Source organism: Trachemys scripta, chromosome 2 (genome assembly GCF_013100865.1).
Source record: "Trachemys scripta elegans isolate TJP31775 chromosome 2, CAS_Tse_1.0, whole genome shotgun sequence".
Classification (NCBI taxonomy): domain Eukaryota; kingdom Metazoa; phylum Chordata; order Testudines; family Emydidae; genus Trachemys; species Trachemys scripta.
Genome location: NC_048299.1, coordinates 250,678,396 through 250,704,292, shown reverse-complemented (window position 1 = coordinate 250,704,292; position 25,897 = coordinate 250,678,396). Strand labels below are relative to the sequence as shown.

The following is a 25,897-nucleotide window of genomic DNA, read 5'->3' as shown; positions in this document are numbered from 1 at the left end:
AAATAAGGTGACGGTGCTGATTTGGTGAACCAGAGTAGAGTGGACATTTCTTGTATAGGGGCTAGTATAAGAAAAGGAAATGGAGATTTTTGTGGGGAAATAGGCAAAAGGGGTATGTAGGATTACATCATTGGCAGAGGGGCAGGGACAATTCAGTAAGTTACTGCATGAGATAAATAGGGAGGGATGGAGTTATATAGGCCCTTAGAGGCAAGGAGAAGAAGTTTAAACTTGATGGAATGGAGAAGGGGAGCCATTACAATGATTCAAAGAGAGGATTGGCATGGTCTTCTGGTTTATAAAATCCTGTGTGATTCAAGTCCTAACTACCTGAGCAACTGTCTTTCTCCCCATGTTATGCTGTGGCAGTTCAGATCAACAGTTGTGTTTGAGCTAACAATGCTTAGACTGGCTGGGAGCTGGCGGCTGGGAATTCTCATTACAGTGAACTGAGTTTTGTAATCTGCTTGGACCAAAAGAAATGGAACATGTTTACCTTCAGGGTATAGTTTAAAATCTATGTTTTCTTAGGCCACTAAGGTAGATAAATAGGCTGGAGGTTTGGTGTAATGTTCAACTCGGATTTTTAGGGTGAAATCTATTGTTTTTTAAATTAATATTGTTTTAACTAATTTTTGAATTATTCTGTTACAAAAAAATCCCATTTTTCTCTTTGCAAAATGGAGATAATACTTACTTTTGTAAAGAGCTTTGACTTTTCCAGATGAAAATACTATTGATTGATAAGTGGGAAGTACTATTCTTCTTCTTCAAAGGTATATGATTTAACAAACATTTTCCTTAAACTGTTGTCACATGGTTGTCACTGTGGTCAAAAAGGGCATTGCTGCGCTCATCACCATTGTGAAACTGCATTTTGAGAAGTGCATACGTTACTTTGCTATCATTGAGATTTGGAGGTAACACACTTGCTGCAGTCAACGTCGTTGCTTTTTTGCCACTCCATGGTTTTGATGTAACAGGGAAATGACACCCAACTTGGCAGTGTTGCTGGGTCTCCATCCAGCCTTTCCATGATTACTGCTTTTATTACAGTAGCCTCTAATGGCCCCAACCACAGTCAGGGCCTTATTTTGCTGAGTCCTTTACATTCATGTAACAAGAGGCAGTGCCTGCCATGAAGAGCTTAGAATCTGAAAAACAAACAAGACAGACAAAGCATGGAAGGAAGTATTATTATTCCCATTTGCAGATGGGAAACTGAGCCGCAGAGGGATTAAGTAAGGGCACACAGGATGTCTGTGGCAGAGCTAGGAACTGAACACAAATCTCCTGTCTCCCAGTTCTGTGCCCAACCCAGAGCATGATTCCTGCCAAGTGGAAGATCTATATCATGACCCAAGAAAAACAGAATATTTGCGGTTTTACTTTATGTGGTACATTTTCCAATCCATTCTAGGGAAATATCAGTGCAAAATCCTGTCAACAATTTGATTTGCACCATTTCCATACTTTGAAAATTCATCCTCTGGAAGCACATTTTGACCAAACAATGTTACAAGATAGATATTATAAAACAAATATTTAACTTCTATTAAAAGAATGCAGATATGTTTGTCTTGCTTAACTTTATTCATTTAAGACTGTCAAATCAAATTCTATAAAATCTAAATGCTAAAAGTGTAGTAATTCAACCTGATGCCCATTAACCAGAGGTCTTTGGGAACCATGCCAATATGCTATATCGTTTCAATGACTAGCCCTCGCTGGAAATGCATGAGCTATCTCCAAGTGTAAGTAGAATTTGAAATATAACATTTTGTTTGACTCATTTAAAGTTGATGCAAATATACTTGTATGGCTTATGAATAATCAAACCCAACTTAATGCACTCAAATCCCAATTTACACAATATGTCAACAACTAGACATGATGATTCAGTAAACTTCTCTCTTCCACCTCTTACTTTCTAAAGCTTATGTGTAGTTCACCATATAATGTCCATGACAGTGGCAGTAGGAGTATGTCCCATGATTAGATGATAGCTTTCCTTTTCTCAGTCTAGAAATTATAGAACATGAATATTTATTAACTGGGAACAGTGAAGGTCTTCCTGAATAACAGAAGAGAAGGGAAGAGCAAAGAAGAATAAGGCAGAAAGACGGAAGGAGGAGAAGGAATGGGGAGGAGATTGTTTCAGATTGAGAGGGCTGCTTCTCCCTGGTGTATGCCCATCTTACAGATGTTGCAGGCAACAAGGTGTGGATCACTTGTGCTTTCTTTGAGAGGCAGGTGAGCTCAGTAACCCAGGAGAATATGCACATCTCAGCACTATGGACTCACCAGGAGGCCCATCACAGAGTAAAACACCTGCCCCTGTCATCCTGCATACAAAATCTGAGATATTATAATTGGCAGTGCGGTAAAAATGAGTATAACAGAGTTTACTTGTTTGAGTAGGGAAGGTTGTTATTGTCAGAGCAGAAATTGACCTTATCCTGGCATGAAATATGTGGGCATTCAGTGCCATAGAATCCTGTTTCTGCACAGTAACAGACTTTCAACACAAGTTGTGCTACATGGACTCATAATTGGTCTGAGATAAACACCTTTGTACTAGTTTAATTAGCTGATATACTTTAGCTTTACCCAACAAAGGGACATAGAAAATCACTTTTTCCGCATTATAACCAAATTTTCCTTAAAAAAAAAAAAAAAAGAAGTTCCAGCATTGTAGTTTGGGATTATATCAAAGAATTTGTTGGTTTACATGAACTCATTTAACACTCTGGAAAAAGTACTTTAGCTCATAACAGATTAATAATTTCCTCTTATGGTATCAAGCATTTGCACTGTTTACTTCAATAAAGTTAGTTAATCTTAAATTTTCCCATCAAAATTAAATTTTGCTAGTAGGCTTCATGCCCTGTCAGTAAAGGAACCATTTTCCGCCCAGTAAAGCAGCACTCCATACAGCCCAGAAATTCCACTCCAAAGGGGGTGGCTGGGGTGTCTCAGCTTTCCACATCTCCCTTCCATCTTTAAGTTCTAAACCTGCATGCCCCAATAAATACAAATTATATTCACTAGATGTAAGATGGGCCCTAAAACGCAACATTAGGTCAAACAAAACCTGTTTTGAAAAATAAGTTCTCTTTTTGTCCATTCTTCAGGCCATAAAAATTCCACATAGCATCTAAAGTGACAATCTCTAGGTACATCCGAGTCATGATCAGAGATGTCTCTGGCAGAGCCCTCTCTTCAGGTATCAGGGTAGACTCTGCCAGATCTATGACAGGACCAAATCCACTGTACTCTTTGGCTGCCTGGCTTTGCTCCAGTGATGCAAAACATACACAACTGGGTGTGCAGCTCCTTTGCAATACCAGAATGGTTCAAAGCAACTGGGCTGGAGTGAACTGTCCCAGCACAGCTTTATCTATGGGACTCAATGGCATGCCTTTACCAATGGTTAGAGGTCTATTACAGGAGTGGGTGGGGTGCGGTTCTGTGTCCTGCAATGTACAGGAGGTCTGACTAGATGATCATGATGGTCCCTTCTGGCTTTAAAGTCTTTGAGTCTATGCGTCTTCCAAGCTCCTGGATTCTATTTGTTCTGAAAAGGGAAATTTATGGGTAAAAATTAAATTGTCTCATTTGTCCATAGGGATTACCTACAATAAAGTAAATAAATTTACCATTTCAAGTTACTAATCATTTAAGGGAAGAAATAAAACTGGTACCCATCAATTTACTGGACTTTTAACATTTCCATGTAATCAGTAACTTTACAAATCAAATTACTTAGCTATTTAAAGTATATTAAACAAACAAAAACAAAGCAAAATAGTGCATTTTAAACTGTCCCAAAAGGCTTCTCAGTCATCAGTTGAGAATTCCCGTTGTAGCATTTTTAATGTTTGTTTAGCAAAAGCAAATTGATTTGGTGTCAGTAGGTTTGTATAGTTTATTCAGAAGTATAACAATAAAATTCCAGCAACCACATACAGTGTTGGAGATATTACACTTAATGGTCTTTGGCTTATAACGCGCATTCCTTTTAAGTATAATGTTCATTTCTCTATTTGAGAAATTAAATAATTTTGTTTATAATAACATAATACTATGTCCCAAAAAGAGAGTTTGTATGAGAATAAAATAATGAGTTTAACTTTTGTGGAATAATCATATAATGCTTTAAATGCTGGAAACTCTTTACAAACATTAATAATGCCCACAACACTCCTGTGAGATATTTTAGGTAATATAAGGAAATTGAGTCAAAAAGATTAAGTAATTTGTCCAAGGATACTTTACGAGTCAGTGGCAGAGATGAGATTTGAACCCAGAGTTCCAGACTATCAGTCCAGTTCTCAAACCACCAATCACATAACTTCCCATAATGGCAATGATCATTTAGCATGACAAGATAGTGAACATAGTGAAGGTATAAGTCTCAAAGGAGCTTCCATTAACTATGGGGGATTGATTCAAAACTGAAATGTAGAACTAGAAATGGACCTAGCTCAAACTCCAAGAGACAAATATCGATGAATTTGCTAGGTGGAAGCTGCCTTAATGCGAATTTCGCAGCTATATAATGGACCAAAGATAAACCCTGGAGAGAATCACACATTGGTGGGGGGGAGGGGGAACCAAACTCGGGCCCGGTTCTGTCATGAGTTAAATCAAAACCAAGAATACCAACACCTTCAAATTTTGAAGGGGGAAAGGTTGAAATTCAGATACAAAGATTATGGCTTGGCTCCAGTCTCTACTTAGTAAAACAACATCCTTTGCTTTTTCCCTTGTTGAGCAAATTTTCACTGAAAACAAACTGAACTACTTAGCATTGAGGAGTCTTTAGAGAGTTTAATTAACATCAATGATGAAACCTCCATGTAAAAATTCAGCCCTTTTTGGCAGGTTTTCTGAAATCTTCCCATTTTTCATCCTTTTCTAACCGCCCTCCCTCCTTTACTTTGATGTCCCATCTTGCAGCAACCTAACTTCCAGCAAAGAAGGCTCATGCTAGAGTGATGTCAGGTTCTCCCCTCTTTAATCTAGTACTTCAGTAGTTAAAGGCTCCATCATCAAACCCCTGAGCCAACCAGCCATGAACCATTTCCCTTATACTATCATCAGCTCTATTGGCCTCTGCATATATGGCCTGACTATGCCAGCACTTGCAGCTCCCATTGAAGCCAATTTTTCCAGATCAAGCCTTCATTGTGATGTAACATTTTCTGTGAGCTCATTTCTTTCATGGGTCACTAAGCTAGCAGGTTCAGTATTTGGGAACAGATTTATCCCAGCTCTGTTTAGACTGTAATCATTTGGAAAGAACTCATGAAAATGAGCTGTTGGTTACCAAAGGGGAACACAGTTGAGTTTGGCAGTTTCCCCTCTGACGTAACGATACTACAAATATTATTCAGTGTTTGTTCCACAGCAGCAGTGTGGTTGATTACAGGATCTGGTCCAAGAGGTAACTATAACAGGACTGCTTGGAAATAGTGATCATAATATAACAACATTTAACATTCCTGTGGTGGGAAGAACACCTCAACAGCCCAACACTGTGGCATTTAATTTCAGAAAGGGGAACTATGCAAAAAGGAGGAGGTTAGTTAAACAGAAATTAAAAGGTACAGTGACTAGAGTGAAATCCCTGCAAGCTGCATGGACACTTTTCAAAGACACCATAATAGAGGACCAACTAAATGTATACCCCAAATTAAAAAAAAACACAGTAAAAGAACTAAAAAAGAGCCACCATGGCTTAACAAGCATGTACAAGAAGCAGCGAGAGATAAAAAGGCATCTTTTAAAAAGTGGAAGTCAAATCTTAGTGAGGTAAATAGAAAGGAGCATAAACACTGCCAAATTAAGTGTAAAAATATAATAAGAAAAGCCAAAAAGGAGTTTGAAGAACAGCTAGCCAAAAACTCAAAAGATAATAACAAAATGTTTTTTAAGTACATCAGAAGCAGGAAGCCTGCTAAACAACCAGTGGGGCCTCTGGACGATCGAGATACAAAAGGAGCACTTAAAGACAATAAAGTCATTGCGGAGAAACTAAATGAATTCTTTGCTTTAGTCTTCATGGCTGACAATGTTAGGGAGATTCCCAAACCTGAGCCATCCTTTGTAGATGACAAATCTGAGGAATTGTCACAGATTGAAGTGTCACTAGAGGAGGTTTTGGAATTAATTGATAAACTTAACAGTAACAAGTCACTGGGATCAGATGGCATTCACCCAAGAGTTCTGAAAGAACTCAAATGTGAAATTGCAGAACTATTAACTATGGTTTGTAACCTGTCCTTTAAATCACCTTCTGTACCCAGTGACTGGAAAATAGCTAATGTAACACCAATATTTAAAAAGGGCTTGTAGCGATGCTGGTTGTCTTGGGAATTAGCTCTTCCAGCCCTCTGCAGGCCAGTGTCTCGCCTGCCACTGGCCCCCGTGTCCCTCCTGGATCCTAGTGCCCCTCTACATCAGGGTTCTGCTCCCAGCAGTAACCCACAATCTGTGTCTCCCCACCCAGGGGAACCCCCAGCCCCCTATCTCCACCTTGTCTCAGTGGCTACTGCCAGTCTCCATCTTGCCCCCGCTCACTGGGACAGACAGCAGTCTGTAAACCACTCATCATCAGCAAGGGAGGTTGGACCAACCGCCTCTGCCTATCTCTGGGCTGCCCCTCTGCAGCCCCATTACCTTTCATAGGCCCCTTTGTAAGGCCTGCAGCCTGGGGTTTTTTCAGGCTGGAGCTGCCCAGCTCCCTCTGCCCTTCCCCAGTACTGCTCCACTTCAGGTACCCTTCTCGGCTCGCAGGCAGCCAGGTCCTTCTCTCTCAGAAGCTAGAGAGAGACTCTTTTTTGAGCTCCTGGCTCACAGCCCTTTTATAGGGCCAGCTGTGGCCTGATTGGGGCGAGGCCCCAGTTGTGACTCCTTCCCCAATCAGCCTAGCCTTTTCCTGCTGCAGCCCTCTTCAGGGCTGCTTTTAACCCCTGTTCTTCAGGAGTGGGGCAGCCATCCCACTACAGAGCTCTAGAGGTGATCCCAGCAATTACAGACCGGTAAGTCTAACGTCAGTACCGGGTAAATTAGTTGAAACAATAGTAAAGAATAAAATTGTCAGACATATAGAAGAACATAAATTGTTGGGCAAAAGTCAACATGGTTTCTGTGAAGGGAAATCATGTCTTACTAATCTATTAGAGTTCTTTGAAGAGGTCAACAAACATGTGGACAAGGGGGATCCAGTGGACATAGTGTACTTAGATTTACACTAAACAGTGAGGTGGCAAAGTTTGCAGATGATACTAAACTGCTCAAGATAGTTAAGACCAAAACAGACTGTGAAGAGCTTCAAAAAGATCTCACAAAACTAAGTGACTGGGCAACAAAATGACAAACGAAATTTAATGTGGATGAATGTAAATTGATGCACATTGGAAAAAATAACCCCAACTATACATCCAATATAATGGGGGCTAATTTAGCTATAACTAATCAGGAAAGAAATCATGGTATCATCGTGGATAGTTCTCTGAAGACGTCCACACAGTGTGCAGCGGCGGTCAAAAAAGCAAACAGGATGTTAGGAATCATTACAAAAGGGATAGAGAATAAGACAGAGAATATCTTATTGCCCTTATATAAATCCATGGTACGCCCACATCTTGAATACTGTGTACAGATGTCGTCTCCTCATCTCAAAAAAGATATACTGGCATTAGAAAAGATTCAGAGAAGGGCAACTAAAATGATTAAGGGTTTGGAACAAGTCCCATATGAGGAGAGATTAAAAAAGCAGGACTTTTCAGCTTGGAAAAGAGGCGATTAAGGGGGGATATGATAGAGGTATATAAAATCATTAGTGGTGTGGAGAAAGTGAATAAGGAAAAGTTATTTACTTGTTCCCATAATATAAGAACTAGGGGCCACCTAATGAAATTAATGGGCAGCAGGTTTAAAACAAATAAAAGGAAGTTTTACACACACATCGCACATTTACTTCACACATCGCACAGTCAACCTGTGGAGCTCCTTGCCTGAGGAGGTTGTGAAGGCTAGCACTATAACAGGGTTTAAAAGAGAACTAGATAAATTCATGGAGGTTAAGTCCATTAGTGGTTATTAGCCAGGACCGATAAGGAATGGTGTCCCTAGCATCTGTTTGTCAGAGGGTGGAGATGGATGGCAGGAGAGAGATCACTTGATCATTACCTGTTAGGTTCACTCCCTCTGGGGCACCTGGCATTGGCCACTGTCGGTAGACAGGATACTGGGCTGGATGCACCTTTGGTCTGACCCAGTGTGGCCATTCTTATGTTCTTATGATGATTTACAATACAAAGAGAAGGCAAACAATCTGCCTAAGGGAGCTCCAAATCAGCATAAACAATATAAACAGATAATGTACTGGAGAAACAGCATGTGGAAGATGCAACATCTTTTAATTTGTTTTATTGGAGTAAAATAATCCTAATAACTGGACTAGGGTTCCTGATGAGAGAACTAATCATGGAAAAGGATCAGAGGGGTAGTCGTGTTAGTCTGTATCCACACAAACAACAAGGAGTCCGCAGGCACTTTAAAGACTAATAGATTTATTTGGGCATAAGCTTTCGTGGGCAAAAGAACCACTTCTTCAGAGCATAGAAGAAGTGGTTTTTTTACCCATGAAAGCTTATGCCCAAATAAATGTTAGTCTTTAAGATGCCACCAGACTCCTCGTTGTTTTTATGGAATTGAAGGAGGCATTGAATATTTAAAGGCTACCCACAAATGAAAGGAATATGTGCCTTGTATCATAAATCATCCATTCTCCTTTAATAGAAACAATTGTTTAATCTGATGTGCTTGTGATTGTTACATCACAGGCAAGGTTCATAATACTGCAGCCACGGGCTTGTACAAAATGAGACAATTTCTTTACTATTTATCATTATTAAACATTGCACTAAAATAAAACCTTTTTGTTCCTATCACAATGCTATTTAAACTGGTGAAATGAGTCGGAATTCTGAGTCACAGCTTCTACAAGGTCATGACCTGAGTTTTTAGGGGAAAAATAGCATGAAAAGCTCAAGCTGAACCCTGTTGGCCTGGCCAGAGTGGCACCAGCAAAGAGCTTGGACCATAAATGGGTGACAGTCAGTGAACGTTTCACTCCTATGTGACTGTTTATCAGCCACAAATGACGCTGAGGGAGTTGAAATATGTTTAACAGTCTGTTTGTATTTTTCTACAGAGGTCTTAGTGTCACATAACTCATTTTGGCATTTTTTTAAACTAAATTTTTCATTTAGAAACCCAAGAAAACACTGAAGCCAGTATTTATTTTTTCAAATGACTATAAACATGTCACAGAAATGCCCTGCATATTTCTGTCCATTTTACAATAATTGTTACCTTATTGTAGATAGTTGGCATTTGAATTAAAGTGTGCCCTCTGTAGAACAACAGAAGGAGATGCCAGAGGAGGTACTCAGCATCTCACAGGACTGAGCCGCTAATGATTGTCTATGGGCTCAAACCATGCTTCTTCCCCTTCTACTTTCTCTTGGGCACATGTTTTCAGCACACAGAGAATTCAAAACTTCCTCTTAATCCCGCAAATTCATTAGCAGGAGGGCAAATGCTAAGGTGTTTAATTAAGGCTTTTCACTCTATCCTTTCCTGTCCTCACTGTGTCATAGGGCATTATCCTGTAACCTTAGTCACACAAGTAGTCACTTTGATGCCAACTGAATGGCTCACCTGAGTAAGGCCTGCTCATATAAGTAAGACAAACATAATCAGCATTTGATGCTTGGAAATGAGTACTCTTAGGCACTTCCTTAATTTTAAGCATGTACCTTAAATATTTTGCTGAATCAGGGCCATAGACATCTTTGTCTGTCATACTAGAGATAGAGGGGAGGTAAATCTCTCTCTCTCTTTCTCTCTCTCCAGGCTAACTTCACATCAAAATAATAACAACAAGAGCAGCAGCTCTGGTCAGAATGAGATTATGACACAGTTATATTGATCTGAACACAACCTTACATTTCAGCAGCTTCCTTATTTCCCACCAGCTCAGTGAAGTGGTTCTTTAACATCCCTTTATTAAAAGCTTATTTTTGTCATTAGTCTGAGCATACAGTAATCAAAGACTAGCCCACTAGCCAAGCTACTATAAATTCACAAACTCTGAAGTGGCTTTCTCATCCAGAGTGTGAGTCTAAGATTTGGTTTTTGAAAGAAAATCCCAAATGAAGATATAATTTTGGAAACAATAGTCTGAAAAAATGTTTTCCTTTGAGATGTACCCAGTGGGAAGCACACATCTCCTGACACAGATCTCACCATAAATCTTGAAAATCTCATGGAGAACCCAAAATATTTATTTTAATGTGTTATTCATTAAGCTATTTCTTTAAATCTTAGTCTGTTGGCAGCCACAAACTCATTCCAATCCAGCCACATTATAGCAGTGCTGTAGCATGATTTGAGAAGGCCATTAGGTCATTAACACTGGATAAATTTCAAAAAAAGAATCTGCAAATGCCCAAAGGAACATAATTGTAAAACACAATTACACTATTAGAGCAGAAGAATTCTGAAGTATAAACAATCCAAAAGAGATTAATGAAAATTTAATTTTAGGTCATTTTCAAGTCGCTCGATAATAGTTCATTTCTTTACATTCATGTTTTTTATAGGCAAGAAACACAAATGTTTTAGTGCTGCCTTAGACATAGCTTCAATTAGCTATTGAGTCAATGGAAATTTGGGAAAATGGGTTATTTAATCTGGATGATGTGGCCTGTGTGATATTTAAATTATTTCCTAACAACGATTACAGATGACACTCACCACTACATGTAGGAAAAAAACATGTCATCCACATTTAAGGGTTGATCCTGTGATCTGGTGTGCCTCCTCAACTCCCACTGAAGTCAGTGGGCCTAATTCCTCGCTGCCTTGCAGCCCATATAGTCATTTACACCTGTGTGAAATGGGTAAACATCTCTCCCAGATCAGAAAGATTTCACTTTACACCTATGTTGAACAGGTATAAATGACTACACAAGATGAAAGCCAATGACGAATCAAGCTCAATGTAATTGAGGTTGCGCAACACCTTACAGGAGATTATCAGTATCTTGCAGGATTGGGAATTGTCATATGTTTTATCCAGAGCCTTAGGAATCTTAAAAAGTGATATAATCTACAGTATTATTCCATGTCACCTCCTGGTCTTTTGCACTGGTATCTCTGTCTAGCCTCTCATACCTGCTTCTCACCACTGGCTCTCATGATAAACTAAATAACTCCAAACCCCTCTATACTCCTCAACTCCATTTTTAGCAGGCAGGCTTGTCTGAGGATTAGACATCCTGCAGTCTGATTTGTGAGCTAAGATGTTATCACGATCATGTAACTTCACAGAAGTGGTCCAATATTAAGGGGGCCAGAATCAATTAAAACTTCGTTTCAGTTTCCATTGCATAAAAATCCCCACAAGATAGGTCAAAGCCCAAGGATAATGATTTATTTGCAGCCAGTGTGCAGGTTTCTGCTGCGCTGGTTCAAGGTTTTATTGAATCGTTCAAGCAATAGGATTTAGTGTTCCACTAAACAGGTGAGAAAAAACATTGATACTATCTATTGAATATTTTTATCTGAGTTAAGAGAAGAGATTTTCGTTCTTGGACCCATTCAACTATTGCACACGTTGGACACTCGTTGTTAAGTTAATGGCAGTCTTTCCACTGCTTTTAATAAACTTTCAATCAGGCCCATTGTGCAGCATACATTGTTAGGTTCCAATTCAGATTCTAATTCAAACACACAAAGTTTCACAATAGTCATAATGTATTTAGGTTTTTACACGCACACACACACATACTTACTTGAAAACACGATACATTAATTAAACTGTATTTATATTAGTGTTGCAATGTGCATGACTTTACTGTAGTTATATTGCTTAGAAATAAAGCAGGTAAACATTTTTCAAATTTCAAGCTTTTCATGAAAATTTTCATTTTTCAATTTCCACTAAAATTAAAGGGAAAAAACAGAAAAAAAATTGACTAAAATTCTCTCTCACAAACACACAGACACACCACCCTGTATTTTTCAACCAACTATAGAACAGGTCAGCACTTTTCAATTTAAAAGATTAGGCAAAAAAAGTTGGGTGATTTTTCTTTTACACAGGGGGAAGGATAGCTCAGTGGTTTGAGTATTTGCGTCCTAAACCCACAGTTGTGAGTTCAGTCCTTGAGGGGCCCACTTAGGGATCTGGGGCAAAATCAGTACTCGGTCCTGCTAGTGAAGGCAGGGGGCTGGACTCAATGACCTCTCAAGGTCCCTTCCAGTTCTAGGAGATAGAATATCTCTATTTATTTATTTCCCTGTTTTTGCAACCAGCTGTATTAGAGGTGGGGCTTGTACTACCAGCTATCCCAGGGGTCGGCAACCTCTGGCACGCAGCTCGTGAGGGTAAGCACCCTGGCAGGCCGGGCCAGTTTGTTTACCTGCCTCGTCCGCAGGTTCAGACGATCGCGACTCCCACTGGCCGCAGTTCATCGCTCCAGGCCAATGGGGGCGGCGGGAAGCCATGGCCAGCACATTCCTCAGCCCGCACCGCTTCCCGCCACCCCCATTGGCCTGGAGCGGCAAACCGCGGAAGCCGCGATCGGCCAAACCTGCAAACGCGGCAGGTAAACAAACTGGCCCAGTCCACCAGGGTGCTTACCCTGGTGAGCCACGTGCCAGAGGTTGCTGACCCCTGGTCTATTATTAAGTTGCCTGACCAGGGCCGGCTCCAACTTTTTTGCTGCCCCAAGCAGCGGCGAAGAAAAAAAAAAAAGATTGAGCGGCCGCTGAAGTGGAAGTGAAGGACAGAAAGACCTGCCGCCGAATTGCTGCTGCAGACCCGGACGTGCTGCCCCAACAACGGACGGACTGCCACCCCTTTCTATTGGCCGCCCCAGGCACCTGCTTCCTTCGCTGGTGCCTGGAGCTGGCCCTGTGCCTGACACTTCCCTTTATAAGACCCTGTTTTCAATTGCTTATAATTTTGCCAAACTTTAGTCATTCAGGCTAAAATTTTCCATGCTGGGCATCTGCCGCAGGTTGAATTATTTGGGGAAATTATAGTTTAGCAGTTTTCAAAAAGGTGGCTAGGAAAAAATACATTGTTTTGCCCATATTTAAAAATCGAGACAACTTTTTTTTAACCGTTGTAGTTCCCCCATGCTCTGCAGCAAGGATTTGAAATTTGGCCTTGGGGAAGGAGGAATGGCCTTTGTGTCAGGGATGTGCCTTTTTTCATCCCATGGCAAATCCACCCAAATTTGACCAAATAATAAACCATTGTAGAGATTTCTTTGATTTTAGCAGCTAAAAATCTCCCAAGATTCCATCTCCTCTGAGCATGCTTGAGCCTATCACAGCTCCTAGTGCTGACCACAATGTTCATAGGCCATCCCCACAGAGCAACTCACCAATCTCCAGCCCAGGACTACAGGAGCTCAGAAGGACTTTCCCTGTAATGGCTGCTCTCAGCTCTTCCAGGCCTGAGTGGGGCCACATACTGGAACTAAGAGCAGAAAGCCTCGATTTGTGCTCTCTCTGACCCCCCTGCTGGCACCTAGGACTAGGAACACTCTGATCTGTATGCAGAGGGGACAAAAGCTAAACCCAGTAGGAGGAGGGAAAGAAGTAGATTGGGTCAAGCACTCTGATGAGACTGAGACTGGGAGACTGGCTGGTGGGCAGGCTGGGACTGGGTATAAGAAGGGAGACTGCAACTAGGAGCCAGTAAGGGAATTGGAAGGGGGAATGAGTGGGAGTCATTTAGGGGGAATACACACATTGGATGAGGAGCTGAAGGGAGGAGAAGAGTGGGACTGGATGACTAAGGAGACAGTGACTAGAAGCCAGTCAGGGGACGGGGGCGGGTGAAAAGAGAAGCAGACGTGAAAAGGAGCTGGGATGTGGGGGGACAATGGGACTGGATGGACAAGCAGACTGGAACAAGGAGCCACGGAGGGGGAGACTGGGGAAAAAATGTGGGAAGATTGTGTGGAGGGAAACTGATGCTGGTTCAAGACCCAAGGGAGGGAGACTAGAACTAGGAACCAGTGGTAGGAGCCAGACAAGGAGCTGGGAAGGGTAAACTGGGACTGGTTAGGCAAGGAGCAGGTCCGCCCGGGGGGCAGGTGGGGCAATTTGCCCCAGGCCCCGCAGGGGCCCCCACAAGAATATAGTTTTGCACCTTTTTTTTATGGAAGGGGCCCCCAAAAATTGCTTTGCCCCAGGCCCCCTGAATCCTCTGGACGGCCCTGGCAATGAGACTGTGGCTGAGGAAGAGGAAGGGGAAAAACTGGGACTCAAACAATGATCCTAAAGGGAGAAATAGGACTGGCTGGTCAAGAAGACCAGGATGAGATGCTTGAGGAGTGGAGTCTAGGACTGAGTACGAAAGGAGATGGGACTGGAGCAGGATCCAGGTGTGGGAAAGAGACAGGACTGGGACAGAGACGGGTTGGAGGTAGCAGAGCACAAGGCATCAAGCTCATAGGGAAGGGGCCAAAGATTCTGTGCACACTACAGCACATTCCTCTGCTGTCAGCAAATATCTGTGACATTCATTGACAAAGTGTGTGTGTGTTGTCACTTCTAGTGTCCATATAGAGGATGACAATCTACTATTGCTATCAATTACTCCATTAGTTCAAGTGATAGAAGTCTGTGCAGTGGTTCTAAAGGTTCCAGCTCTCGGGATGACCATCTGGGATTCAATATGATGCCATGTGATTGAGTGTTTATTTTTTTCTAGTTTGCTTTTTTAAAACCCTCAGAAATTATACACTAAAAACCAGCATTAAAAGAACATTATTAAGGTTTCAAAGTCAAGCACTCAAAAATTAGGAAATGCCAGAATTAAGGTTGCCTCTACAAACTTAATTTGCCCTCATCATGTGTACCAAAACCTTGAGGTTTTGGACAAGTTGATAAATCCCAGCTATACTTACAAAGTGATGGGACCTAAATTAGCTGTTACCAATCAAGAAAGAGATCTTGGAGTCATCGTGGATAGCTCTCTGAAAACATCCACTCAACATGTAACAGCAGACAAAAGCACTAATAGAATACACCTCTATCTCGATATAACGCTGTCCTTGGGAACCAAAAAAATCTTACCCCGTTATAGGTGAAACCATGTTATATCGAACTTGCTTTGATCCGCCGGAGTGCGCAGCTCCCCCCCACCCCCCAGAGCACTGCTTTACCACGTTATATCTGAATTCGTCTTATATCGGGTTGCGTTGTATCGGGGTAGAGGTATATTAGGAACCATTAGGAAACTGATAGATAAAAAGACAGAAAATATGATAATGCCACTATACAAATCCATGTTTATGCCCACACCTTGAATACTGCATGCAGTTCTGGTTGCCCCACCTCTAAAATGATATACTAGAATTCGAAAAAGAAAGGAAAAGGTCAACAAAAAATGATCAGGGACAGCTTCCATATGAAGAGAGATTAAAATGACTGGGCCTATTCAGCTTAGAAAAGAGATTGAGTGTGGGTATGACAGTGGTCTATAAAATCATAAATGGTGTGGAGAAACTGAATAAGAAAGTGTTATTTACCTCTTCACATAACACATGCATGAACCGGGAGGGTCACCCAATGAAGTTAATGGGCAGCAGGTTTAATACACACAAAAGGAAAGGGCTCTTCACACAACACAGTGTCAACCTGTGGAACTCATTGCCAAGGGATATTCTGAAGTCCAAAAGTATAGCTGTATTTAAAAAAATTAGATAAGGTCATGGAAGATAGCAGGGCCGGCTTTAGGAAGTGTGGGGCCCGATTCAAATACCCAGCGGCGGTCCGGGTCTTCGGTGACACTTCGGTGGCGGGTCCTTCACTCGCTCTGGGTCTTCCGCAGTACTGAAGGACCCGCCACCAAAGTGCCACCGAAGACCTGGACCACCACCGGGTGAGTAAAAATTAAAAAGGCACCTAAGTTAGGCGCTCTTCTTTAGGGCACCGGGCCCTCTTAAGCGCGGGGCCCGATTTGGGGGAATCGGGGGATTCAGCCTAAAGCTGGCCCTGGAGGATAGGTCCATCAATGGCTACTAGCCAAGAAGGTCAGGCACCCAACCCCATGCTCTGCATGTCCCTAAATCTCTGACTGGGGGAAGTGATGACTGGATCACAAGGGATGGATCACTCCATAAAGTGCCCTGTTCTGTTCACTCCCACTCAAGCATTTGGCACTGGCCACAATTGGAAGACAGGATACTAGACTAGATGAGCCATTGGTCTGACTCAGTATGGCCGTTCTTATGTTTTATACATTATGATGTCATCTTTAATTACATGACCACATACTAGTTTTTCCACAGACATTTAAATTGTAGGGTTTACCGTGTAATGGCCATGGTCACAATTAAAAAGGCAGCATTTCCCATCAGATACCATAGTATTACCACAGTCATGCTCTATTCAAAGTATATAGAAAACTATGTTATTATTGGCACTGAGTAAATTGCTCAGCTTGTTAATAGTGACCACAGTACTTTAGTAACAGGGTGTGAATGTGTAGGTGATGAAAGTATTTGTAGTGACTTTTTTCTCTCTGAACCAAGGCTTAAGGCTTCAAGAGTTTATTTTCCAGTATGAGATTTATTAATTATAATCAGTATTAATAGACAACATAAAATAGGACGTACTGAGATGTTGTATATTAAACTATATTTTTTCTTGCAGCTGTATTTGTACATGGATAGTAATGTACTGATGCACAGGAGAACCTCACTACTTTCTGCTATATATGACTGAATTCCATAAATGCATGAGTTAACAAATATAATAAAAATAGAAGATGACACATCCCAAAATGCACTGTATTTCATTTATTTGATCAGCACATGTGAATTTAGGTCTAATTATTTATGCTAATGCTTTATACAATAGAACTAAATGTTCTGTAATATGTTTTGTAGAAGTAAAAATTATTATGATATATCACTACAAGAGGCTGCTATTAAATCTTTTCTGAGAAGTGGAAAGAGTCCATCACTTTGTTATCCCACACGCCACAGTTTTCACACACACCAAAGTGTAAATGATTGAAGTCCTACTGTATCTGATGATACAAGTAAATTTCCTTCTAATCATAAACATTTCAGCAAATTTCATGTAGCACTTTACAATGAAATAACATATACTGATTACATACAGAAACAAAGATGTAATACCAATACACAATTACTATTAAGAAACACATATTATTGACACAATTATGTCAATAAAATTAGAAGCCTGTGCTAGTGAGATAAGTACTTTTATTGTAACTACAGTGACATTATTTTTCATGCACATTGTTACTGCAGGGTAACTAGAGAGCTAGTTGATACACAGGCTTTTGTGGTAAGTATCTCGGCAGTTATCACCATTGTAAAAGTTTGCATTTGCTAACATTTACCACATGGTAATATTTGAAATTTCCAGTGGTTTCACTGTACTTAAAGTAGGTAACTGGGATAATGTTTGGCAAACATTGACAATAGGAGACAATTGGCTGCTACTGAATGAAAACCTATTACTGAAATGGACATCACATTAACACCACCATAGTTACAATGTATCCGTATGTGTTAGCAAACTGGCTTTGTGAATTTTTTTCGAACAGTTGTTTCTCTCTCTGCCTAATACCGATTTACTGAAGTCAGATGAAGCAGGATTAGGCCACATACAAGTAAAATAAGAGCCCAATCCCATGCCCATTGAAACCAATGAAAGTTTTTCCATTGATTTCAACGGGTGTAGGGTGGGACCCTTAATGAGTGGACTTCAGCTATTAATAAGAATAATAAGCAAACCTCAGAAAGTTCAGCAGTTCAGTAAAGATAAGCATCAGAATGTCTGGCTACTTATCCAAACCTTGGAAACTTTTCAAGCATAGGTTTTCTTTTGAGGTTCCCTGTGTTTTTGTGTTGAAAATCCCATGAGAACATATATTGGCGTTTTTCCTTCTGGCTCCAGCCAAAACCAAGAAGTGTAGAGAGGCAGGAGGGAAATATTGTTGCATTAAATTAACCAAACTTCTTCAAACTTGGCTTTGTTTGAGTTCTGGGCAAATATTCAGGTCAGGGTTTTTTTTAACTCGTTCGTCCATCTCTAGTACTATCAAAACAATTGGCATCATCTTTGTTTATGTACATATTTATGTCTCTGTTTAGGGTATTGCTCATCTACAGTTTCCTGAAGGCTGGAATTTGGACCGACCCCTTCCTTTGGAAATTAGTTCAGCCCACAGTACACAGTAATGCATTTCTGAATAGCTGTAGTTCCTGCACAACAGGAAGTCCTTGGATACAATCATCACTGATTAGTAGAGCCGGTCAGAAAAACATAGAATTTTCGTTCTGTGGAAAATTTCAGATTTTCAACCAAAAAGACTTTCACCTGAAAACCAAAACCTTTTGGGCTTTGAACAAAAAATTGAAATTTTCCACAAAAAAGTAGATACTTTTTGTTGACAATTTTGTTTAGCCAATTTGCTGTAAAAAAAAAAAAAAAAACAGTTTCACCAGAATTTTGTTTTTGTCCAGCCCTATGCATTAGCTCAAGTCTTTCAGCCTTTGTGGTGACTGAGAGGCTAGACTGTGAGCAGATAGTTCTGGTCTCCAAACAAATGTGATTGTTACAGTTCTTTAGATAGGGGCTGTTCTAATTAACCATGGAACATCAGCACTAAAGAATGCTTCTCTTCTAGCACTGTGATACTGAGATCAACCCTTAACCTAGCAACGCTGTGTATTGCAGAGAACAGCTCTGGAACATGTGTACTGTACTCTGTATTACAATTAGTAGAAGCTGTATATGCTTGCTTCTTCTCTGGCCAGAATAAACATCATTTTTGTATAAGCAGTAACATAGCTACTTCTGTATCCATAACAGGCCATTCAAATCCTTTTCCTGGATGTCCAATATACAACATGCCCTAAAAAAACAAACAAAACAAAAATACCTTCTGAAGTCATTAATATAATTTCACTGCAGCACATTGCAGGCATGCATTGCCTTCCATCTGCAGGCATTATATTATCATTTTACCTTTACAGATGGATATCCATTTTGTGACTCAGTATACTAAAGGATATAGATTGCTGCTTATATTTACTGATGGCTGGCAAATTTTGCTTGTATTAACAGGCACAAGGATATGTGTAGGGAGCTGTACTAATGTCAAAGAATTATGTCAAACTGAATCAAGCAGCAGAGAGAAGCATGGCAGTCATTTTGCATTTTCCTTAAATGACGGTGAGAAAGAAAAAATAGTTCCATATACTGCAGCAAGAATGTTCAGTGCCCAAATAAAAATCTGTTCAACCTGTCAGTACCTAAGATTTTATTGTTCAGATATTTTAATGTTTATAAACCTAAGATTGCTTACTGTTTGCAGAGCTAGAGAACAACAGGAATAAAATAAAGTTCAATAAAAGTTCTTCTGAACTACCATGAAAATTGTTGCTTGAGGTTGGAGCAATATTGGGAATGGGCAGAATTCAGTGTTACTTGGTGTTACTAAGGGTAGGTCTACACTACCCGGTAGTTCGGTGGCAAGCAAATCGAACTTCTGGGTTCGACTTATCGCGTCTTGTCTGGACGAGATAAGTTGAATCCGGAAGTGCTCGCCGTCGACTGCGGTACTCCAGCTCGGCGAGAGGAGTACCCTGCCTGCCGCGTCTGGACCGAGATAAGTTAAAACTAAGGTACTTCGAACTTCAGCTACGTTATTCACGTAGCTGAAGTTGCGTACCTTAGTTCGAATTGGGGGGTTAGTGTAGACCTGCCCTTTTAAGTAATATTACTGGTTTTCTCAAACTGGCAACCAGCAGTGACTCTCTTCTGTCCTTCAGCTGGATGGTATCTTCAGTTTAATGACAGTAGCAAGAACAGCAGGAGAGGTAGTGAGATATTTTCATAATTCAAAGATGGTAAACAAATTAGAAAACCTCAAGGTTTTGAGAGAACAGTGTTGATAGAAATGGCTTTTGACAACTTTCACCTGATCTTCCAGTTTCTTTTCTGCTTCACTCTAATAGCTTTCACCTTTCTCTGATGTGCATGGCTATCGTAGTTGCCCTTCCAGAATTAATGCCCCTTCCTCAGTATATCCTTTCCTGCCAGCTTCCACATCTGGTTTTGAAAGAAAATTGTGGGGTTTTGTTTTAGGTTTACTTACACTAGGACAACAAGGAGTCCGGTGGCACCTTAAACCATGAAAGCTTATGCCCAAATAAATGTTAGTCTTTAAGGTGCCACCGGACTCCTTGTTGTTTTTGTAGATACAGACTAACATGGCTACCCCCTGATACTTTACACTAGGACAATTTCTGCATCCCTCACAAAGCCTGAACAGAAGTGTTTTGCCCAGAGCAATTTGGGTAAGTTTGTGGCCAGAGTCCACCTCCTAACACAGAAAAGGGATGAAGGTGGGTCACTTGTGCATACAGTATTACAGCCTATGGACAGGAGTGCCAACTTCAGTGCTCACCACCTCAAGGCGAAAGGTGCTCAGAGCCACAGGATGCTGTCAGCCCAGTAAAGAGAATCACCACAGCATGGTCCGTGCTTGTCTCCTGGGCTGGAGGCACATTAAACTCACCAAACATGCCATGGCTGCAGCTAACTTGTGTATTTTTGGGAGAAGAATACCAGGCAATCTAATCACTTCAAAAGGCAAAGTTTGTGGTGTAAATTTGAAATGGCTTTTCAGACTACTCTGCAGATGTTTGAGTAACACTTTTCAGATCTGTGCTTTCCACACAATATTCTTTGTTTTGGTTTCAAGTACTTGAAGATAATCAAGTTGTGTCACACAGTAGGAATGATGAAAAGCAAAACATGCTTAGGAGATTGCCTCTTGCTAGCAGTTCTGTTTAATAGACCCCAAGCTGCCAATGCACAAAATCATGTGGAAAAAATGCTGCAATTTCTAAGTAATTCCAGATAAAAGGTAACAGTTGCAGAATTTTTCAGTGCCCTGACCCTGTTTACAGCACATAATATAGGAACATTATTGTATGAAAGTTATAAGAATGAAGACTGATATTAAATGCTTGTGATGGATTCTCTAAATGAATGCTGGTAGCCAGCTGTCTTCTTCGTGATGGTCTTAGAATTTAATATGAAAGCCACATAGAAACAGTTAATCTAGAGGTTTATTATATTACATGCACATCTTCCTGCTGGTTCACTGCCATACCTAATAGTTTATTTGTTGTTATTTTAATAATGCTGCACTCTCACATTAAGCTAAAGGTGTTCGTCTCTTAGCTAAGCATGGAGTAAGGCTTCACCCACGCTAACCTTACCCACATCTTGGGTCTGGCTCCAGTGTGCTATGCAGCCTTTATTCTCTAGAAACTCCCTATGTGAGCAAGTGGACAGGGGGTGGGAGTAGTCCTGGGTCTGCCATCCACACTGTGGCTGGGCAGCTGTGAGGGCACCCTTTTAATTCCTCCCCTGCCCAACAGCAAGAGAGAAGGAACTTTAACACTAAGTTCATTCTGTCCTGGAACAGAGCAGTTAGATCATGCCTGTTAGTTTAGAATGGAGCTTAAAGGTTCAATCTAGCCCTTAGCACTTTCGTCCAAGGACTCTGAAACCCTTTATTAAGTTGGGTATACATTTCATCTGCCCTGTTTTACAGCTGAGGATATTGAAATATAGTATGGTTAGGTGTCTTGTCCCAAAGTCACACTGTGTCATTTGTGGGGTTTACAGTTCTTTAGCAGATGGAAAGGACTGTAGAAGTGATAAGAACTAGAAAGCCTGGGTGAGGTTTTCCAAAGCGCTTCCGTTATTTTTCAGCAGAAGTCAATGGGACTTGTACACCTGAACCACTTGGGGGCTTTTGAAAATCTCATCTTGTAATGTTATCAGTGTTATTTGATATTGTATTACTTCAGTGATGTACTGTCAATAAATGCTAATCCCCCCTAGTATTTAAATAGCTATTTTTTAAATGTAGTCTGTAGGAAATATATTATTCATGGAGCTGGCTGATCAGTGTCTTTATGGTTTTGGAAATTAATACTAACTTTAAAATGGTTCCAAATGTAACACAGAGATAGGGGAACTAACCATTTGGGGAATATTCTGATAGCCCAGTTCACACTGAATAGTATTTTACTCCTTTGTCTCATGTGTTCATAGACTCATAGAATATCAGGGCTGGAAAGGACCTCAGGTGGTCATCTAGTCCAACCCCTTGCTCAAAGCAGGACCAATCCCCAACTAAATCATTGTGTTGTGACCCATGGACCACTTGAGGACATAAGAGCTACATTCCTTAGGTCTGGTATGTGTAATTTTCGTTCACCAAAGAATGTCATGTAAGGTCTCTAACGAAAGTTTGTGTCATACTGGTCCTCTTAATCATTGTAAGATATATGTGCAGGTGATATTTAAGGAGTTCTGTATCTGTACAAAAATTATGTTCTTAAAGCATGTAAGGTTCCACCAGCGAGAAGATACCAACATTTATATCTCTGGCTATATGCAAATTAAGTATTGTAAGCTTTACAATGGAGGCTCATTTACATACTGAGTCAAATGCCAATAGTGGGATGTGAAAACAATATGAAAACACACAGGAAAAAAGAAGCCACTGAGGTTGTATGTGTTTGGCATTTGTATGTGAGGTTGTATGTGTTTTTGCAAACTAAAACAGTGTTGAGGGGACTATTTCTAAAGGGTGCAGATGAACTCCCATTTTCTCCTTCAGTCTGTGAGGACAAGCGGTCAGAAGGCTTGATCGTCTGAGAAGGGATCACAACTACAGTGGCTGAAAACACTGGGGAAAGAACTTGGGGGTAGAGTATAATTAGGGCCCTACCAAATTCACAGTCCATTTTGGTCAATTTGATGGTCACAGGATTTTTAAGATAGTAAATTTCATTATTTCAGCTATTTAAATCTGAAATTTCTTGGTATTGTAATTGCAGGGATCCTGACCCAAAAAGGAGTTGGGGAGGGGAGGGTCACAAGGTTATTGTAGGGAGGGGTTGCAGTACTGCTACCCTTACTTCTGCGCTGCTGCTAGCTGGGCAGCTGGAGAGTGGTGGCTGCTGGCTGGGAGCCCGTCTCTGAAGCCAGAGCCGCTGCCAGCAGCAACCCAGAAGTAAGGATGGTATGGTATGGTATGGTATGGTATGGCCACCTTTACTTCTGTGCTACTGCTACAGAGCTGGGCCCTCAGTCAGCAGCCGCTACTCTCCAGTCGTCCAGCTCTGAAGGCATCAGCGCAGAAGTAGGGGTGGCATGGTATGGTATTGCCACCCTTACTTCTGTGCTGCTGCTGGCAGAGCACTGCCTTCAGAGCTGGGCGCCAGGCCAACAGCCACTGCTTTCCAGTTACTCAGTTCTGAAGGCAGTGCAGAAGTAAGGGTGGCAATACCATGACTCCCCTAAAATAACCTTGTGACACCACTGCAACTCCCTTTTGGATCAGGACCCTCAATTTGAGAAATGCTGGTCTCCCCCGTGCAATCTGTATAGTATCGGGTAAATACACAAAAAAGACCAGATTGCACGGGGGAGACCAGATTTCCTGGTCCATGATACATTTTTCATGGCCATGAATTTGGTAGGGCCCTAGCTATCATATAGGAGATAGGGGAATGCCTTGTTAATTAAGAAAGTGTGCTATAATTTCATTTTAACCAATTGTTTCCAATGGTCTCACTCTTTTTCACTGGGCTCTCGGTTCTTTGATAATAAACTTATTCTTGTTTGCACTATAACTACATCTAAGTGCTGTATGCTGAGTAAAATGATGATTCTGAGCTAACTCTTACAAGCTGGTGTGTGTACTATTCCTTTGGGGATAGTAGATCTAAGAGGTCTGAGAGTGTTCCCTGGAACAGGTCTGAGCACCCCAGAGGGACACTTGGAGGACTTTGGGGGTTGGTGTGTGCCTTTCACTGTACAGAGAGAGCAAGATCTGCCAAGACCTAGAAGGCAGAGCTTGTGTTGCCAGGGAGCTGATCCACACAGGCACACACAAGACTTTCTCACACTAAGGGAAGTGGTGTTGAGGTGTTGCACAACCCTGCAAAATAGTACTGAATTACTGAATCTGTAGTAGTGAATATGAGACCCCGATCTGCCACATCTGCTCACTTCAGTTTTATAGTTAAGCTTTCCCCTCCTTTAGCTACTAAACAAACAGAGCCATGGAAAAGTCAGCTCACGATGCTGAGGTCTAAATCTTGCTGAGTAGGATGTTTATAAAATATCAGCATAGGAGTATAAGCTTGTAAATAACCCTCATACCCGGCTCCTCCAAGGAAAAGCAAACCACAGACAGCTCCTATTGCTCAGTGATTTGTCGTTCAGTTGTAGTAGATGTATGATTTTATTGGGACTAAGTGGGTTTATGGTGTGGTTTGTTAATTAAATGATCTGGCCAGCAGTGTCTTTACTGATTGAGGAAAACAGCGTTCACTGTTTTTTTTTAACTGACATAAGCCGTCTGTGAGCTTGATGCTGCTGCTGCACTGATTCTGGGTGGCAGTTGAAAGCAAGCTCATAGATATCATGCTCTGGATTAATTTTTTCTATCAACACAACCTCAGGGAAATTTATTTTGTTCTGCAAACAATTAAGCACAACTAGCAAAATAAGTCATCAGCGTCCAGCCTAGTGAATGTAGACAGCACTAATTCCAGGCTTTTGGTTGTTGATAGGAAACAAAGAAATGAACGTGCGCAAAGCCAGCACTTAGACTAAACCTCAGATATCCCTTGGTGAAGTAATATGCTAAAGAAAAATCAGCTAATTGATAGTGTGATTGAACAACAGCACAAGGCATTGACATTTCTGTTTCTCTGGCATTAGGTATACTTTAAATTTTGTAGGATATTTTAGTCTTTCCTCAGATTTTTTCAGTGTTGGTACCAGGGTATGAAAGAGACAAGGTAGGTGAGGTAATATCTTTTATTGGACCAACTTCTGTTGATGGAAGGTACAAGCTTTCAAGCTACACAGAGCTCTCCTTCAGGCCTGGGGAAGGAAGCAGAGAGTCTGAGCTAAATACAAGTTGGGACAAATTGTTGAGTAAAAGGGGTAACGCTTGTTGGAGGGGATCACTTGAAATGAAGTGGGGGTGAAATTGTTATGCTTGATGTAAGCAATTAAGGATAGCAGGCAGTGTGGTGTATTACAAATTATTGTAATGAGCCATAAAGCCAATGTCCATGTTAAGCCCATAGTTTTTGCTGTCTAGCAGAATAATGAATTTAAGTTCCCAGGCTCACTTTTTGAAGGGCTTTAGCAGGTTTCTTTTTAGGACGTGTATTGAAAGATCAGGTCTTGTGAGAGCACTCTGTGAAAGTGTTCACCCATGGATGATACAGCATTTTTGTCTTTTATCATTTTTCTGTGGCAGAGCAAGGAATTGAGCCCAGGTGTCTGGCTAGTTCATTAACCATTGGATCATCTGTCCCTTCTACAAATTTTGGAACTATTTCAAACCATGAAGGGGTAAAATTTTCAGTGCAGTGCCTGGGGATTAGCAGCACCACATCCATTAACATTAATATAAAGCTAAGTGTGTAGCAAAATTGTGTCATGCTAAAATATACACCCAACTCTAGGTATACTGAGTAGTACCTTATTCTGCAAACAATCACAATTCTTACAGTTCACTGAGTCACAATGAATTGTACCTCACTCTGCAATTAGTCTCATTGAAATTACTGGGAAAATTTACAGCTTAAGGTATTAGTCAGCATGAGTAAGAGAAGGGGATAAAATTGGGCCCTGTATGAACAATGCCACCATATGAATCCATACCTTCTTTTCCCCTTGCTCTCTCCCTTCACTCATCTTT

General features: G+C 40.9%; 1 protein-coding gene across 1 annotated transcript in view; it reads left to right on the top strand.

Annotated features, from left to right (window-relative positions):
- ANGPT1 (angiopoietin 1) overlaps positions 1–25,897 on the top strand; it is a 200,940-nt gene that overhangs the window by 161,772 nt on the left and 13,271 nt on the right. The window lies entirely within an intron of this gene.